This window comes from Lethenteron reissneri, chromosome 42, assembly GCF_015708825.2.
Source record: "Lethenteron reissneri isolate LAM-NWPU_2019-01 chromosome 42, ASM1570882v1, whole genome shotgun sequence".
In the NCBI taxonomy this organism is placed as follows: domain Eukaryota; kingdom Metazoa; phylum Chordata; class Hyperoartia; order Petromyzontiformes; family Petromyzontidae; genus Lethenteron; species Lethenteron reissneri.
Window position 1 is genome coordinate 2,198,677 of NC_083820.1, and position 18,014 is coordinate 2,216,690.

Here is an 18,014-nt window from a genome sequence, read left to right on the forward strand (position 1 = left end):
CCAAAATCTATCATCAATCTTTCATCATCAAACAATGATTCCCTTATACTCTTTGTTTTTTTCGGTAAAGTTACATAGGTATAAAATAAAATAAATCACGACGTTTCGGGCGCAACACAAGCGTCCATCATCAGGTGGGAAAGCATGGTCTGCTGCTGAGGCAGACTGAGTATGGATTCCTGCAGTCACGAAAGCTTCAAATCAATGATTCCCTCTTTTGTGCTGATATAGTACCAGGATGGCCGAGTGGTTAAGGCGTTGGACTTAAGATCCAATGGACGAATGTCCTCGTGGGTTCGAACCCCACTCCTGGTAGGTGTATTGAGCTTTTTATTTGTAAAAGCAAAAAAAACCCATGAATGGTGGTGAGCACAGGAGAAACCCCCAGAAAGCAATGCAGGTCGGACGAAGGTGCAGCACTTGGCCGATGCAGATGAATGAGTATGCTTTGGAAACGAATACTGCTGCCATCTGCTTGGTGTTAAAGCAGCGAATCGAAATGAGCATCATCATAGCCACGCACACAAAGGTCGTGACGGGGCACGATTTGGCATGATAGGACAACATATGTTTGGTGTGGTGCCACAACCGCGGGGCAACTCCGCAAGCGCCGCGATTCCCTCCCCCCCTGGCACTAAACATGCAGCGCATCCACGTAGTGTCCTGGGGATTGCCTGCCACATCGGGTTTTAATCCAAAGGGCCTCTGGAGGGAAAGGCCGACGGTTTCCCGGTGCAAGGAGATTGGCCTACCCTCGGAGGGCAGATTTCATTGCAATGCCCATAAAATTGGTTGAAAATTGTGCGGGCGCAGAAAGAAAAGGTTCCCTGGGCCAACCGCAATGAGGTACAACTCGGGGGAGGACGGAACCCTGGGCGTGAAGGGTGCAAGACAAAGGGACAATGGGTGGCCGCCGCCGGTCACGGGAGCGGGGGGGGGGGGCAGTACGTGCACAATTGGCCGCGGGGTACAATGCCACCCTGGGCCTTTGAAGTGAGGGACTTAGGCCACGGTGAAGATGGTGGAGAGGGACGACGGCGTGGGTGAGTGCACGACTGGCTGCGCGGTACGACGTCACTCTGGGCCTTTGAAGTTTAGAGAATAAAAAGAGTAACCCAGGACAATTTTAGGGCAGTTTTCTTCAACCTCTGGGCCGTCAAGACCCACTCCCTGCCATCCTGCAGTCGCATCTCACGTCGGTCTGGAACGCTCCTGCCTCATGGATGGATCTTTTGGTCTCTATCCCTACTCGCGAATCGTTCAACAGACATGTAAACCAGCGTCGATGTTGTTGTCGTTGTTTATTTCGCGCAGCACTTTGGGAGTTGCTCGGACCGAGAGTTCGCGGCGTCTCTCGCTACTCGACCATCGCCAGAGGCCTCGCGACGTCGTCTCTGAAATGGGACAGATAAATGTTTGCTTATTGTTATTTATAATAAATAAAATATTTAAAAAAACACCATGGTTGTCTGTTCTGAAGCAGCCAATGTTGTGTTTACTGTGGCCCACGTGGTGTGGTAATATCCATGGTGGTCCACATGTCTTGTGACCCCACAATTAATTGACCACTAAAAGTTTTTTCCCTTTTGCTTACTAATTTCTGTTTTCACACCCATTGGAATACAACAATATTACGTTTCGATTTAAAGCTTTCGTGACTGCAGGGATTCATCTTCTTGGTTCTTTCGGTAAAGTCACGTAGAAGGGAAGTAATAAAATAATAAAAATAAAACATAATAAAACAATTCTCACGACGTTTCGGCCACAACGCAAGCAGCCGTCCTCAGGTGAAAACCAGGTCCGTCGAGGCGACAGAGTTTGAATGAAACAGCACACGAGCTTGGAGCATATATATAAGCTGGGCGCATTGACAAAGGAATTTGCATATCAAAATGAATTTAGCATATTTATGGGAAATGCAGGAATGTGATTAGTACTGCATATGCATGTGCATTATGCAGGATTAACAGCATCAAAGGGAGCTGCAGTTACTGCTGCTGCAGCAGTTGCTGCTGCTGCTGCAGTTTCTGCTGCTGCTGCACTTGCTGCTGCTGCTGCACTTGCTGCTGCTGCTGCACTTGCTGCTGCTGCTGCACTTGCTGCTGCTGCTGCACTTGCTGCTGCTGCACTTGCTGCTGCTGCTGCAGTTGCTGCCTTATCCATTTTAATATAACACTATGTATTATTCTACCCACCCTAATGTGTATCATACTGCTATATGTTTACTGTACAATTACGACACCATACATTACTGCTACCTCTGTGGTAGCAGTTACATTGGAGAAACCAAACGACATGTCTCGGACCGCATCCGTGAACATAAGGCAGACCTGAAACACGGTAGGACAAACACCTCAGCCGTGGCAGATCACTGTTACAATTCAGTGGGCTCACATGACATTGACTTCTCCAAGACAGAGGTTCTCTGCAAGCCATCTGGCTATCATGAGAGATTCGTTCATGAGGCGATCCACATATACAAACACAGAGACAATTTCAACCGAGAAGATGGATTCTGGCTTAGCAATCATTGGAAGGACGTAATAAACCATTTCGGATCTTAACTGATTGTGTTCACGTTTATGGTGACTTTCAGACCACGTTCCACTCACTGGCATGGTGCAGTGTGCAGAGTAATGTATGGTGTCGTAATTGTACAGTAAACATATAGCAGTATGATACACATTAGGGTGGGTAGAATAATACATAGTGTTATATTAAAATGGATAAGGCAGCAACTGCAGCAGCAGCAGCAAGTGCAGCAGCAGCAAGTGCAGCAGCAGCAGCAGCAAGTGCAGCAGCAGCAGCAGCAAGTGCAGCAGCAGCAAGTGCAGCAGCAGCAACTGCAGCAGCAGCAGAAACTGCAGCAGCAGCAGCAACTTCTGCAGCAGCAGTAACTGCAGCTCCCTTTGATGCTGTTAATCCTGCATAATGCACATGCATATGCAGTACTAATCACATTCCTGCATTTCCCATAAATATGCTAAATTCATTTTGATATGCAAATTCCTTTGTCAATGCGCCCAGCTTATATATATGCTCCAAGCTCGTGTGCTGTTTCATTCAGACTCTGTCGCCTCGACGGACCTGGTTTTCACCTGAGGACGGCTGCTTGCGTTGTGGCCGAAACGTCGTGAGAATTGTTTTATTATGTTTTATTTTTATTATTTTATTACTTCCCTTCTACGTGACTTTACCGAAAGAACCAAGAAGAACAATATTACGTTTTAGAGCATTAAATGTGGGTCACAAAACATCTGGACCATCCTGTAGAGTACAATACCACTCACAATTTTCGTTTGTTGCCCTCAAAGTCGTAAATCGCGTGATGCCTTCAAGAAAACGATAAACACGAACAATGTGTGAAACAAACACAACAACAACATGCGACCGCTGCGATGGCAGCGGTGCTCAAGTAAAATAAGATCTCGACGAGTCGGTCAGTAACCCTACCTTCAAATGACAGACTGAATCGGCGACGTTTTGTGGCAATAGCCCTTGCTCGTGCGCTGCGAAGAAGGGCTATCGCCCGATACGTCGCCTGTTACAGATACATTTTTTTTACCCATAATAGATGTTGTTTGGGTTAGATCGCGTAAATATGAAAATTGTGTCGTTAAACCCGCCGCCACCCGACACAGCCGATTAGGAATCTTTGTCACGTAAAACAAAGCGTGACAATTCGTTACTGGTTCAGCAGACCGGTTTGTTGGCAAATCGCCCGATGAAGCCAGTTGTTGTAATCACCAGCGAATTGTAAATGTTGTGGGTTTGCTATGCAAAGGTCCATCAAGCCGGGGTGTTACTTTCGTCGTAACGAGTGCTGCACTGTGGTCGTGCGGGAAATGCCTCCTCTGATTTGGAGGAGAGAGGCACACGTGGAAGTGGTTGCAGCTCGCGCTGATTATTGTATCTAAGGCCAATGTCATGTTGATAGATTACCGCCATGACAATTCATGACAAAATCATCATAATTCCACAATGATTACACGATGTAACACAATTTTTGTTCCTGGGTAGTAAGTGTTATTTCGTAATAGCTTATGCCTAAAAAGTATAGAAAATAGCTATTATTCCCCACAAACTTTGCTTTTGTGACCAGGACAGTGATATTTTGAAATGTACCTATTTTCAATGAGAAAACGGGCGAATTTGTGTCTTTTCGTTCACATAAAGTCAGAAAAAAACAATATATGAATCAAAATTAACATGTATATATACTGAAGTAATACAAAAATTACTAGAAAAGATTTATAAGTGAGTAGTTTTTCGAGATTTACGATTATACTGTAATTCACTTTAACAAATAAGCCCCCACATGTAGTCTCCCATCATGTTCTCGTTATACTGTCCTTGGTAGCGGCGTTCAAAGTCCAGTATATCCTGGTGGAAGCGCTCGCCTTGCTCCTTTGAGTACGCTCCCATGTTCACCTTGAATTTATCAAGATGAGCACCAAGGATTTGGACTTTGAGGGACATGCTACAGCCCATTGTGCCGTAGTTCTTCACCAGAGTCTCAACCAGCTCCACATAGTTTTCGGCCTTGTGATTGCCCAGGAAGCCACGAACCACTGCAACAAAGCTGTTCCAAGCTGCTTTCTCATTACGAGTGAGCTTCTTGGGGAATTCATTGCACTCCAGGATCTTCTTTATCTGTGGTCCGACAAAGACACCGGCTTTGACCTTTCCCTCGGGACAACTTAGGGAAGAAGTCTTGAAGGTACTTGAAGGCTGCTGACTCCTTATCTACAGCTCTGACAAATTGTTTCATAAGGCCCAATTTGATGTGCAGTGGTGGCATCATCACCTTCTGGGGGTCAACCAGTGGCTTCTACTTGACGTTGTTCCTCCCCACAGAGAACTCGGTCTGCTGTGGCCAGTCCCGCCTGTTGTAGTGCGCCTTGGTATTGGAATCTTGTGTAGTCATTTTTGAATTACTTTAGTAAAATACATGTTAATTTTGATTCATATGTTTTTTTTCTGACTTAATGTGAGTGAAAAGATACAAATTCGCCCGTTTTCTCATTGAAAATAGGTACATTTCAAAATATAATTCTCTTGGTCACAAAAGCAAAGTTTGTGGGGAATAATAGCCATTTTCTGTACTTTTGAGGCATAAGCAATTAGGAAATAACACTTCCTACCCAGAAACAATTTTTTTTGTTAAACAGTGATTATCTCGGTGCTGCTGATATAGTACCAGGATGGCCGAGTGGTTAAGGCGTTGGACTTAAGATCCAATGGATGAATGTCCTCGTGGGTTCGAACCCCACTCCTGGTAGCTGTTAACTTTTTATTCTTCAAACCATAAATGGGGCGGATTATCACAGGAGAAACACCAGGAAACACATTCCTGCGGAGGGAGCTGGAAGGAACGTTGGGTTGCTCGGTCAATGGCCAGGGTCAACGGCGGCGGGCCAGAAGATTTTATTTTTGCCGTCGCCGTGGGGCCAGTCCACGTGTCCGGAACCGGCCGACGGGGTTTTAAATTTGCCGCGTTCCGTGTGGATTCGAGAGCAATTGCTCGATGATTCGCTGGGGGCCTTACGGAGTCGGGCTGCGAAGGAGAGGGGATATCCGTCGTCCGATGGGACGCCGGGAGCGGCTCTCAGTGACGGCTTGTTGATGTGGAGGGAAGGCTTGCACGATCGCTGGCGTCTTGTTGTGCCGTCGTCGTTGCGATATGAGTTGATTTGGATTCTGCACGCTGAGAAGTTGTTACATCTCGGGGTGCAGAAAACTTTGTTGACGTTACAGCGGGATTATTTTTGGCACGGCATGACGACTGACGCCGTCGGGCATATTCCATCATGATTATCCACCCTCTTAATGGTAAATGCAGTTCTAGAGTTACCGAGTGGTTAAGGCGTTGGACTCTACATCCACTCCTGGTAGCTGTACTCGAACTTTTATTCGTTAAAAAATCAGATGAATGGTGGTTAGCACAGGGGACAAGCCAAGCAAGCAATACAGGCCAGACGAAGGTGTAGCACTTGGGCTATGCAGATGACGACAATGATTGCAAACCAGGGGCGGTTTCTTCATTAGGTCGATTGGGCGACGCAACACCAATGTCATTCAACCACAGAGTCACGCTAGCCGTCACTGCAGCGTCTGGATATAGTCCAATCAGCGTCATGTCACGTTCTGTGGAGTACCGCCTCTTTTTGGGCGATTTCACTCCGGCTGAGAATCGCCCCGAGTGGCCCCATAGACTTACATTCAAAGATGTTTTTTTTCGAACGGGGGCGCTGCAATGCATTCTCTATGGCTTCCGGGAGGGCTCGCCCTAACGTGCTTACGTCATAATACTTAAGCACGTTTCATCCAACAATATAATTTGTGGCCACCTAGTGGAATCTTTAATAAAAGAAACTTGAGTGTTTTTTTTAATAGTGAGTATAGAAACAAACAAGATGTATTGTAAGAGTCACTTTATTTTTTATTAATATTAAAGAAGTGAAGTTGCCTTTACATGCTTAAGCTGTTAATTTATCCATTGCATGGGTGGACCTTATCCTTATCAATCATCCAGACATTTGCCCCCCCTGAGAGATTTTGCAGGAGCCGCCACTGTTGCAAACACGGCAATATAGCAGGTGCCATCTTCCCAGTGTTAAAGCAGCGAATCAAACTGAGCCTCATCATTTCCCCCCAGAGGTCACGACGGGGAGACGCTGTGCCACCAAATGCACACTTTCAAATACAGTGTAGGTATATATAAAGCAGACAATTGAGCAACATTTTGCGTAGCGCAACGGACCAATCAGTTCATGTGTGTCCCACTGGGAATTAGGAAATGTGATGAGCCTTCACCATTAATTTTAGACTTTTGGTTGAATCTTGTAACTTTCTAATATTGGTAAGTGGCACATATACTGTATTTAGTAGAACTATTTCGTGAAGTTTGAATTGATTCCGCATACACTCCTAATACCCCCAAGTATACGCACCCTATTGTGCGCTTGTATCCACAGTTAAGAGTTGGCGGCACAGAGAAAGCGAGTACTGTAGTCGTGCGGGAAATGCCTCCTCTGATTTTCAGGAGAGAGGCGCGCGTGGAAGTGGTTGCAGCTCGCGCTGATTATTGTCTCCAAAGACAATGTCACGTTTATAGATTACCGCCATGACGATCCATGATAAAATCATCATAATTCCACAGTCATTATCTCGGTATAGAACCAGGATGGCCGAGTGGTTAAGGCGTTGGACTTAAGATCCAATGGATGAATGTCCTCGTGGGTTCGAACCCCACTCCTGGTAGCTGTTCACTTTTTATTCTTAAAACCATGAACGTGGCGTGTTGTCACAACAGAAGACTTCTTTCGCACCACACGTAGCCAATGGTGCAGATCGTTGCCACCATCAGAAGCCAATGAAACTGTGCGTCATGATATTGACCCACACAGGGGTCGTGACTCGGGAACGCCTTTGCAAAAAATGGGAAATGCAATGTTTGGCTCAACGTTGTGCAGCGCAATGAACAAATTGGTCAATGTATCTCCCAGTGGGCAACAGGAAATGTGAAGAGCCTTCAGCATTGACTTTTGAATTTCTGATTGTCTTATATCACCTGTCCTGTGGTGTGTGTTGCTCGTGTCCTGCGTGGTGTGGTTATTCACGGAGCTCCTCACAATTGAAGAGTGCCGTCCTCGCAAGTTGTAAATCGCACGGCGTCTTCAAGAACACGATAACCACGAACACTCAGAGAGAGAGAAAACAAAACGACCGCTGCGCTAGTGAGAGGAACGCTCTCGAACTCGACCACAGGGGCTGGAAGGGGAGCCGCTGTGGCGAGCTGTCAACTCGTGGTAGGCTCAGTGGGGATGGGGACAGCTTCCAGGGAACGGCGGGGACTGTCGAGGCTTTACAGGGATTCATTTATCATTTAGCTGACCGGTTCGTTCCTTCGTTTGTTTTCAGTCCGCTTGTCCTGGTGAGGGTCGTGGTGGCAACGTGTTGAGGAGGGCGGTCGAGACCTGCCTTTCTCTGGCGACAGACTCCAGCACTACACGACTATACACTACACTATACACTACACTATACACTACACGACTATACACAACACTATACACTACACGACTATACATTATACACTACTATACACGATTATACACTACAGTATACACGACTATACACTACTATACACTACACTACTATACATTATACACTACTTTACACTACTATATACTACACTATACACGACTATACACTACACTATACACGACACTACTATACATTATACACTACTATACACGATTATATACTACACTATACACGACTATACACTACACTATACACTACACTATACACTACACGACTATACATTATGCACTACTTTATGCTACTATACACGACACTATACACGACACTACTATACATTATACACTACTATACACGATTATATACTACACTATACACGACTATACACTACTATACACTACACTATACACTACACGACTATACATTATACACTACTTTATGCTACTATACACGCCACTATACACGGCACTACTATACATTATACACTACTAGACACAACTATACACTAGTATACACTACACTATACACTACTATACACGACACAATACATGACACTACTATACATTATACACTACTATACACTACACTATATACTACACTACTATACATTATACACTACTATACACGACTATACACTAGTAAACACTACACTATACACGACTATACACTGACATAATCCCGCCAGCATATCCTGGGCCCGACCCGAGGTCTTTGCCGACCTAGTTCGGCTAAAATGTGAACTCCGGATATCTTAAGGTCCAGCAAGCCGGGGTTTTACTTTAGTCGGAGCGAGTGCCGTACTCTGGTCGTGCATAAAATGCCTCCTCTGATTTCCAAGTGAGGGCAACGTAACCTAGATAAATGAGCACCAACACCAAACGCATTATATAATTCCATCATAACCCCATACTTACATCATGAGTCTCCACCCTCTTGCTACCAAGTGCAGAACCAGGATGGCCGAGTGGTTAAGAAGTTGGATTTCGAGTCAAATCGCGCCAAATGCTCTGGTGGGTTCGATCCCCACTCCGGGTAGCTAGCTTTCGTGACTGCAGGGATTCATATTCTGGGATATTTCGGTGAAGTCACGTAGAAGGGAAATAATGTCTTTCAGACATCTCTGTTCTTCACCTGTGGACTGCTGCTTGTCTTGTGGCCGAAACATCGTGAGAATTTTATAATGTTTCATTTTATTATTTTATTATTTCCATTCTTCGTGACTTTACCGAAAGATCCAAAACCAGGAGAAACTCCATCAATCAATACAGTTCGACTCAAGGTGCAGCACTTGGCTCAGTTGGGACGGGGAAAGCTTATTTTTCCTTTAAAGGGCGGTCCATATGACCCATAAATTAGTTATTTCATTGCATATCCATTTCCGTTTTAAATCCACCTTACTTAAAAAAAACATTAAGTTTGTAGAGAATTAAATGGGGGGGGGGGGGGGGGGGGGTCGGGGTCACAAGAAATCTGGACCACCCTGCTCAGTCGTGGTAATGAATACGAGTTCTGTCGTAGTGTGGAAAATCCGTCCGATGATTTTCAGGAAAGGTAAAATTAACGTGAACAAATTACAACAATCATCCGTCCATTATACATCCATTATAATTCCCTCTTGCTGGTATATATGTAGTGAGTCCAACTGAGTCGCAGACGTTGTTCTTTAGAGGCAACACTTTTATTGTAACATCAACACGTGAACACAAAGGGGTAACTAACTGCCCCTTCACCAGGTACAGCCTAGGGTGATGATCACCCAGCTAACTACACTATACATAGGGGTTCCAGCTACGAAGGGTCGGGCCCTCACTCGGGTCACCGACCACGTGTTGGTGCCTCGTAGGACGTAGAGCTTCTAGCTTGTAGACGGAGGGCTTCCAGTTGTCGAACGAAGAAGTCCGGCCCTCGCAGGGACCCGCCTTATATCCCCCGGGTCGGGGCCGCTCCGCCCTCGGCCCCGCCCGCCTTCTCGAGCCTTCTAGCTCCCCCTGGATCCCTCTCGGGAGCTCTCCCCAGACACGTGATCACCCCCTAGCCCCCCCCACTTGGGGCCTTCTCTGTGGACACTCCAGATCACGTGTCTGCGGGGTCAACCAGCATGCCATGGCCCGGGGCAACCCTGCCCCTGGGCTGACACTCTACCTCTCCCCCTTGTGGGAGCTCGCACTACACGCCACGCGTGGTGGCCGCGCTATCCCAGCGCTCACCAAGCCCCGCTAGGGCTGGTACTACACCCGCCTACGGGGTGTACGCGATGACGGTGCATCGCACGCCATGGCCATCCCGGGCTGGAACCATACAGTGACATCCTCGATGTCGTTATGTACAGAACCAGGATGGCCGAGTGGTTAAGGCGTTGGACTTAAGATCCAATGGACGAATGTCTTCGTGGGTTCGAACCCCACTCCTGGTAGCTGTTAACTTTTTATTCTTAAAACCATGAATGGAGCGTGTTGTCACAGCAGAAATACCAGGAAACACATTCCTGTGGAGGGAGCTGGTAGGAACGTGTTGGGTTGCTCGGTCAACGGCGGCGTGGTGTATTCCGCAAATATGCCCGACTGTGAGGGCAGGCACAAGCCGGCGTGAGTAGGTTAAACATTGAGTTTTATAAGGGCACCACGGGGTGACCATCCCCACCCAGTCCCACCCCCCACCCGACCTCCCCTCCCCTCCCCACCCAGCCCATCCCTGCACGACGGACGGACACAATAATCCCCTGTGGGCTGGTGTAACCTGGAGGTTCCTACCAGTATGATACGTTGTCCAAACTTCTTTCGCACCACACGTAGCCAATCGTACTAATCGTATGTGCAGATCGTTGCCACCATCAGGAGCCAATGAAACTGTGCGTCATGATAGTCACCGACACAGGGGTCGTGACTCGGTAACGCCTTTGCAACAAATGGGAAATGCAATGTTTGGCTCAACGTTGTGCAGGACAATGAACCAATTGGTGAATGTATCTCCCAGTGGGCAACAGGAAATGTGAAGAGCCTTCAGCATTGACTTTGAACTTCTGATTGTGTCTTATATCGCCTGTCCTGTGGTGTGCGGTGCCGTTCTGTTGCTCGTGTCCTGCGTGGTGTGGTTATTCACGGAACTCGCAAGTCGTAAATCGCACGGTGTCTTCAAGAACACAATGACCACGAACACTCAGAGAGAGAGAGAAAACAAAACGACCGCTGCGCTAGTGAGAGGAACGCTCTCGAACTCGACCACAGGGGCTGTAGGGGAGCCGCTGTGACGAGCTGTCAACTCGTGGTAGGCTCAGTGGGGATGGGGACAGCTTCCAGGGAACGGCGGGGACTGTCGAGGCTTTACAGGGATTCATTTATCATTTAACTGACCGGTTCGTTCGTTCGCTTGTTTTCAGTCCGCTTGTCCTGGTGAGGGTCGCGGTGGCAGCGAGTTGAGGAGGGCGGTCGAGATCTCCCTTTCCTGGCGACAGACTCCAGCACTACACGACTATACACTACACTACTATACATTATACACTACTATACATTATACACTATACACTGCACTATACACTACCCTATACTACTATACACAACACTATACACTACACGACTATACACTACTACTAGCTGTACTACCCGGCTTCGCCCGGGACTTGTATCCACGACGGCCGGCCGCCTTTGTCTCCCCAGTGGCGATGTTAATACGCCACACCAGTTACTCGTTTTGCGGCTGAGTCCCTCCCTCACCACTCTCCCTCCCTCACCACTGTCCCTCCCTCAGCACTCTCCCTCCCTCAGCACTCTCCCTCCCTCACCACTCTCCCTCCCTCACCACTCTCCCTCCCTCACCACTCTCCCTCCCTCACCACTCTCCCTCCCTCACCACTCTCCCTCCCTCACCACTCTCCCTCCCTCACCACTATCCCTCCCTCACCACTCTCCCTCCCTCACCACTCTCCCTCCCTCACCACTATCCCTCCCTCACCACTCTCCCTCCCTCACCACTATCCCTCCCTCACCACTCTCCCTCCCTCACGGCCGCCTTTGTCTCCCCAGTGGCGATGTTAATACGCCACACCAGTTACTCGTTTGAGGCTGAGTCGACCTAGGGGAGGTTGAAATAATCGTCACCGGTGGTGGCCGTGAGCGGGAATGGAACTCGGTTCACCGGGTTTGTAGCGCAGCGTAGCGTTAACCACTACACCCACCGCTCCTCACACACCACACACGCACAGACACACACACAGACACACACACAGACACACGCAGACACACACAGACAGACACACACACAGACACACAGACAGCACGCTAACCACTACACTACCGCTCCCCACACACCACACACGCACACACACACGCACACACACAGACACACACACACAGACACACACACACAGACACAGACAGCACGCTAAGCACTACACTACCGTTCCCCCTACACAACACACGCGCGCGCGTCCATAGGTACACATACACGCGCTTGCTGCAGACACACACGACTTTTAGGGTGCGTACGGCAGTAAACGACTGAAAAAAGAAAGCGGCAATGCTGCGCGAGGAACGCCTTAGACCTGCAACACATTTGTGTAATGCGAGCGTAAACACACAAACACATACAAACACATACACACACATACATACACACACATACACACACATACACACACATACACACACATACATACACACAGACATACACATACACACAAACACACACATACATACACACAAAAACATAGACAATACACACACACATACATGCAGATACACAGACAGACACATAACACACATACATACACACAGATACATACACAGAAACACATACACACAATACATAGACACACACATACATACACACAAACACATCCACAGACGTACATACACACATACATACAGATACGCAGACATACACATAAACACATACAAAAAAACCCACATACATACACACACACATACACACAAACACATACACACACATACATACACACATGCATACAGACACACAGACATACACAAACATATACACACATACACATGACCCGGCTTCGCCCGGGACTTGGATCCACCACGCCCGGCCGCCTTTGTCTCCCCAGTGGCGATGTTAATACGCCACACGAGTTACTCGTTTGAGGCTGAGTCGACCTAGGGGAGGTTCAAATAATCGTCACCGGTGGTGGCCGTGAGCGGGAATCGAACTCGGTTCGCCGGGTTGGTAGCGCAGCGTAGCGTTAAGCACTACACCCACCGCTCCTCACACACCACACACGCACAGACACACACACAGACACACACACAGACACACGCAGACACACACAGACAGACACAGACAGACACACACACACAGACACACAGACAGCACGCTAAGCACTACACTACCGCTCCCCACACACCACACACAGACACAGACACACACACAGACACACACACACAGACACAGACAGCACGTTAAGCACTACACTACCGTTCCCCCTACACAACACACGCGCGCGCGTCCATAGGTACACATACACGCGCTTGCTGCAGACGCACACGACTTTCAGGGTGCGTACGGCAGTAAACGACTGAAATAATAAAGCGGCAATGCTGCGCGAGGAACGCCTTAGACCTGCAACACATTTGTGTAATGCGAGCGTAAACACACAAACACATACACACACATACATACACACACATACACACAAACACATACACACACATACACACACATACACACACACAGACATACACACACACAAACACACACATACATACACACAAACACATACACAATACACACAGACATACATGCAGACACACAGAGACACACATAACACACATACATACACACACATACATACACAGAAACACATACACACACATACATACACACACATACATACACACAAACACATACACACACGTACATACACACATACATACAGACACACAGACATAGACATAAACACATACAAAAAAACCCACATACATACACACACAGACATACACACAAACACATACACACACATACATACACACATACATACACAGAAACAAACACATACACACAAACACACACATACATACACACAAACACATACACAATACACACACACATACATGCAGACACACAGACACACACATAACACACATACATACACACGCATACATACACAGAAACACATACACACACATACATACACACACACATATATGCACACAAACACATGCACACACGTACATACACACATACATACAGACACGCAGACATACACATAAAGACATACAAAAAAACCGACATACATACACACACACATACACACAAACACATACACACACATACATAGAGACACACAGACATACACATAAACACATACACACATACACATGACCCGGCTTCGCCCGGGACTTGGATCCACGATGGCCGGCCGCTATTGTCTCCCCAGTGACGATGTTCACACACGACAGCAGTTACGCGTTTGAGGCTGAGTCGACCTAGGGGAGGCCCAGGTCCGTTTCAAATAATCGTCAGCGGTGGTAGGCGTGAGTTGGAATGGAACTGGGGTCGCTCAACCAGCTTAATGACTATTTGTACAAAGAACATATAAAGAATCGATTATAATAACCAGGCTACAGTCCACATTATAGACTGGCAGTACACGCACTCAGCTTCATAAGCAGGCTAGAGTGTACATGATAGAGTGGCAGTACGCTCACCGAGTTTAATAAGTAGGCTACAGTCTACATGATAGACTGGCAGTACGCTGACCCAGCTTAATGACTATTTGTACAGTGAACATTTAAGTAATCGATTGTTGGCGCGTTGGGTTTAAAAGTAATATAAATTGCACACATTGTGGTGGGGGTGGAGTGAAGAGTAGGAAAAACTTTGATGAATTTACCTCAGAGTGGCGTGGTGGGTGTCGAGGCCTAGCACCGTGCAGAGCCTCCCGCCTCGCCTGATTTTCCCACCCGGCTGACGCTGGGTACGGGTGCCGGTCCCCCCCCCCCCCCCCCCCCTAGCGCTCGAACAATACTGAGTAATGGCTATTATTTAATTATTTACGGAGCCTATGAAAGTGGCGAAGGCGTGGCTAGCCGTTAGCAGGGGCAACCGCCGTCCAATGAAACTGCAGCCCTTGGCGAAGGCGTCGCTAGCCGTTGCCAGGTCCAATGAAAGCGGCGAAGGCGTCGCTAGCCGTTGCCAGGGGCAACCGCCGTCCAATGAAAGTGCGAATGGTCCGAAATCCACACACACACACACAGACAGACAGACATTCACGATTTTATATATATAGATACACGGTTTAAAGCTTTCGTGACTGCAGGGATTCATCTTCTTGGTTCTTTCGGTAAAGTCACGTAGAAGGGAAGTAATAAAATAATAAAAATAAAACATAATAAAACAATTCTCACGACGTTTCGGCCACAACGCAAGCAGCCGTCCTCAGGCGAAGAATGAAGCACCACCAAGCTTGGAGCGTATATTTAAGCTGGGTTAGCTGGGTTAGCTTAAATATACGCTCCAAGCTTGGTGGTGCTTCATTCTTCGCCTGAGGACGGCTGCTTGCGTTGTGGCCGAAACGTCGTGAGAATTGTTTTATTATGTTTTATTTTTATTATTTTATTACTTCCCTTCTACGTGACTTTACCGAAAGAACCAAGAAGACTACTATACACTTTAACACGTAGGCTTTCGCGACCAATATTATTCATAATATAGTTTTTTTGGGTCAGATCGCGTTATTTATAAATGTGTCGTAACCCTCCACCACCCGACACGGCCAAACAGTAAAAAATGTCTCACGTTTTTCAAAGGACAAAATAATTCACTTCTTTAGCCCACCGGTGTGCTGAATAGAGAATCAACAGCATTTTGAAATTAGAGTACGACGTTTCGCTGATTGTAATTATTATTATTACAATAATCTCATGTGGGCTGGTAGAACCAGTTGGTTCCTACCAGTATTAACGTGGACAAATGACAACAATCATCCGTCCATCATACATCCATTATAATTCCATGATGATGAGCTCCCTCTTGCTGTTATGTAGAACCAGGATGGCCGAGTGGTTAAGGCGTTGGACTTAAGACCCAATGGACGAATGTCCTCGTGGGTTCGAACCCCACTCCTGGTAGCTGTTAACTTTTATTCAAGAGGCGAGCAAGGGAAAACCCACAGGAATCAATACAGGTCAGATGAAATTCACGAACTTCGACTGTGCAGATGAATGATTACGATTTCAAATACTATCTAACGAAGCACCATATTTACCCACATAGTGATCCTGACGAAGTGAGCTTTGCCACCAAAATTTAAAATGAAGTGTCGTTATGTGAAGCAGACAAATTGGCGATGTCTGGCTCAAAGGTTTGCGCAGCGCAATGAACCAAGCGGTTAATGTCTGTCCCGCTTGGCGAGAAAACATGAGTAGAAGAGCCATCAGCATTAACTTTGAAGTCCTTGCTGTGCCTTAAAACCTGTCCTGTCGTATGCAGTACTGTTCTGTTGATTGTGTCCTGTGTGGTGCGGTTACTGTTTTACTCCTGCAGGATCCAGCTCGCCGCAGTTTTATTGCGATGGTGGCTGAGACGAGTGACGCAGTCGCGCGGTAAATGCCTCCTCTGATTTTCAAGAGGCCCACGTGGAAGTGGCGACAGCTCGCGCGAAGTACAGGGTGTTTCATAAAGATTGACCCAATTTCAAAGCAGTATATTTCACGATGGCAACATGTTACAATTACACAAAAAGTTACAAACGGTTTAATGAGTTATAACGTTTTACTAACCATTTTATAAATGCTCTATGTGCCCTCCACCTGCTGTACGGACATCGAGACGATGGTTGAATTCGTCCCAAACGCCTCTTAAAGTGTCTTCTTCCACTGAAGTCACCGCTGCCGTGATTCTGTTTTTGAGGTCATTCAGATTAGTCGCTAATGGTGGCACAAAAACACGGTCTTTGACGTATCCCCACAAGAAACAGTCGCAGGGTGCGATGTCTGGGGATCTTGGGGGCCAAGAGTGTAGCACCAAGTCTTGGGGTCCCGTGCGACCTATCCAACGTTGAGGCAGCGCGTCTTGCAAATGACTGAGGCTAGGGGCTGTTTGTGCGCTGGGAGAGGCCTCTCTCGTAAACATTTGAAACTCTATGCCCCGCCCTCCCTATGCCCCGCCCTCTCTATGCCCTGCCCTTTCAAGTGGTAAGAGTTTCATTCATGGACGGTTCGTGGTTGCAGAGATATAGCGATTTCAAATCGGGTCCATATTTTGAAACACCCTGTATTGCTTCGTAGGGCAACGTGAGACGAGATGTTAACTACCTCGCCTGGTATGCAGGAGATCGATCCCGATCCTGACGCCTGCTGTATATTTGGAGTTTGCATGTGTGTCTCTCTCCCCGTGGTCGCGTCGATTTTTCTCTGGGTCCTCCGGGTTTTCCCTCCACTTTTAGAATCAACGCCAAGCGTTTCGAGTTATGTTGCTCCTATAAATTTGCACATGATAAGCCACTCCTTGGAGCTATCATATATGGTCAGGTCGCTTATAAAAAAAAGTCATATAGCTCAGTGGGCCTTACCTGGCCAAATAATCACGACCAATCCATTATGAATCCGTTATGATCCCATCATTATATAATGATTTCCCCATTGTGCTGCTGTGTACCAGGATGGCCGAGTGGTTAAGGCGTTGGACTTAAGATCCAATGGACGAATGTCCTCGTGGGTTCGAACCCCACTCCTGGTAGCTGAAAAGTCAATCTTTTATTATTCATAAACACTATGACCGCGTGAGGCGAGCACAGGAGAAACCCCAGGTATCAACACAAGCGCAGCTTGCGTGATGACGTCACCCGTGTCCTGGAGCGTTCATCCGGGTTGGTGCGTGCTAACGTAAAGCCCCCCTCCCCGCACTCTCCCTCCACCCGGTCGCGTGGGAGAGGGATGAGTTTACGACTATAAGTAAGTTTAGGTTCATTCGTTTTTTAAAATAATGAATCGGTTTTTACTCTTTCTGGCAATTAAACA

The 18,014-nt window shown here is 47.2% G+C and overlaps 6 non-coding genes across 6 annotated transcripts; all 6 read left to right on the forward strand.

The window, feature by feature from the left end:
- Positions 1-232: 232 nt before the first annotated feature.
- TRNAL-UAA (transfer RNA leucine (anticodon UAA)) lies at positions 233-315 on the forward strand. Its single transcript has one exon. It is a non-coding gene; the product is annotated as a tRNA-Leu (tRNA).
- A 4,883-nt stretch (positions 316-5,198) lies between these two features.
- On the forward strand, positions 5,199-5,281 carry TRNAL-UAA (transfer RNA leucine (anticodon UAA)). Its single transcript has one exon. It is a non-coding gene; the product is annotated as a tRNA-Leu (tRNA).
- A 1,899-nt stretch (positions 5,282-7,180) lies between these two features.
- On the forward strand, positions 7,181-7,263 carry TRNAL-UAA (transfer RNA leucine (anticodon UAA)). Its single transcript has one exon. It is a non-coding gene; the product is annotated as a tRNA-Leu (tRNA).
- A 3,110-nt stretch (positions 7,264-10,373) lies between these two features.
- On the forward strand, positions 10,374-10,456 carry TRNAL-UAA (transfer RNA leucine (anticodon UAA)). Its single transcript has one exon. It is a non-coding gene; the product is annotated as a tRNA-Leu (tRNA).
- Positions 10,457-16,041: 5,585 nt separating this feature from the next.
- Positions 16,042-16,124, forward strand: TRNAL-UAA (transfer RNA leucine (anticodon UAA)). Its single transcript has one exon. It is a non-coding gene; the product is annotated as a tRNA-Leu (tRNA).
- A 1,526-nt stretch (positions 16,125-17,650) lies between these two features.
- Positions 17,651-17,733, forward strand: TRNAL-UAA (transfer RNA leucine (anticodon UAA)). Its single transcript has one exon. It is a non-coding gene; the product is annotated as a tRNA-Leu (tRNA).
- The last annotated feature ends 281 nt before the right edge of the window (positions 17,734-18,014 follow it).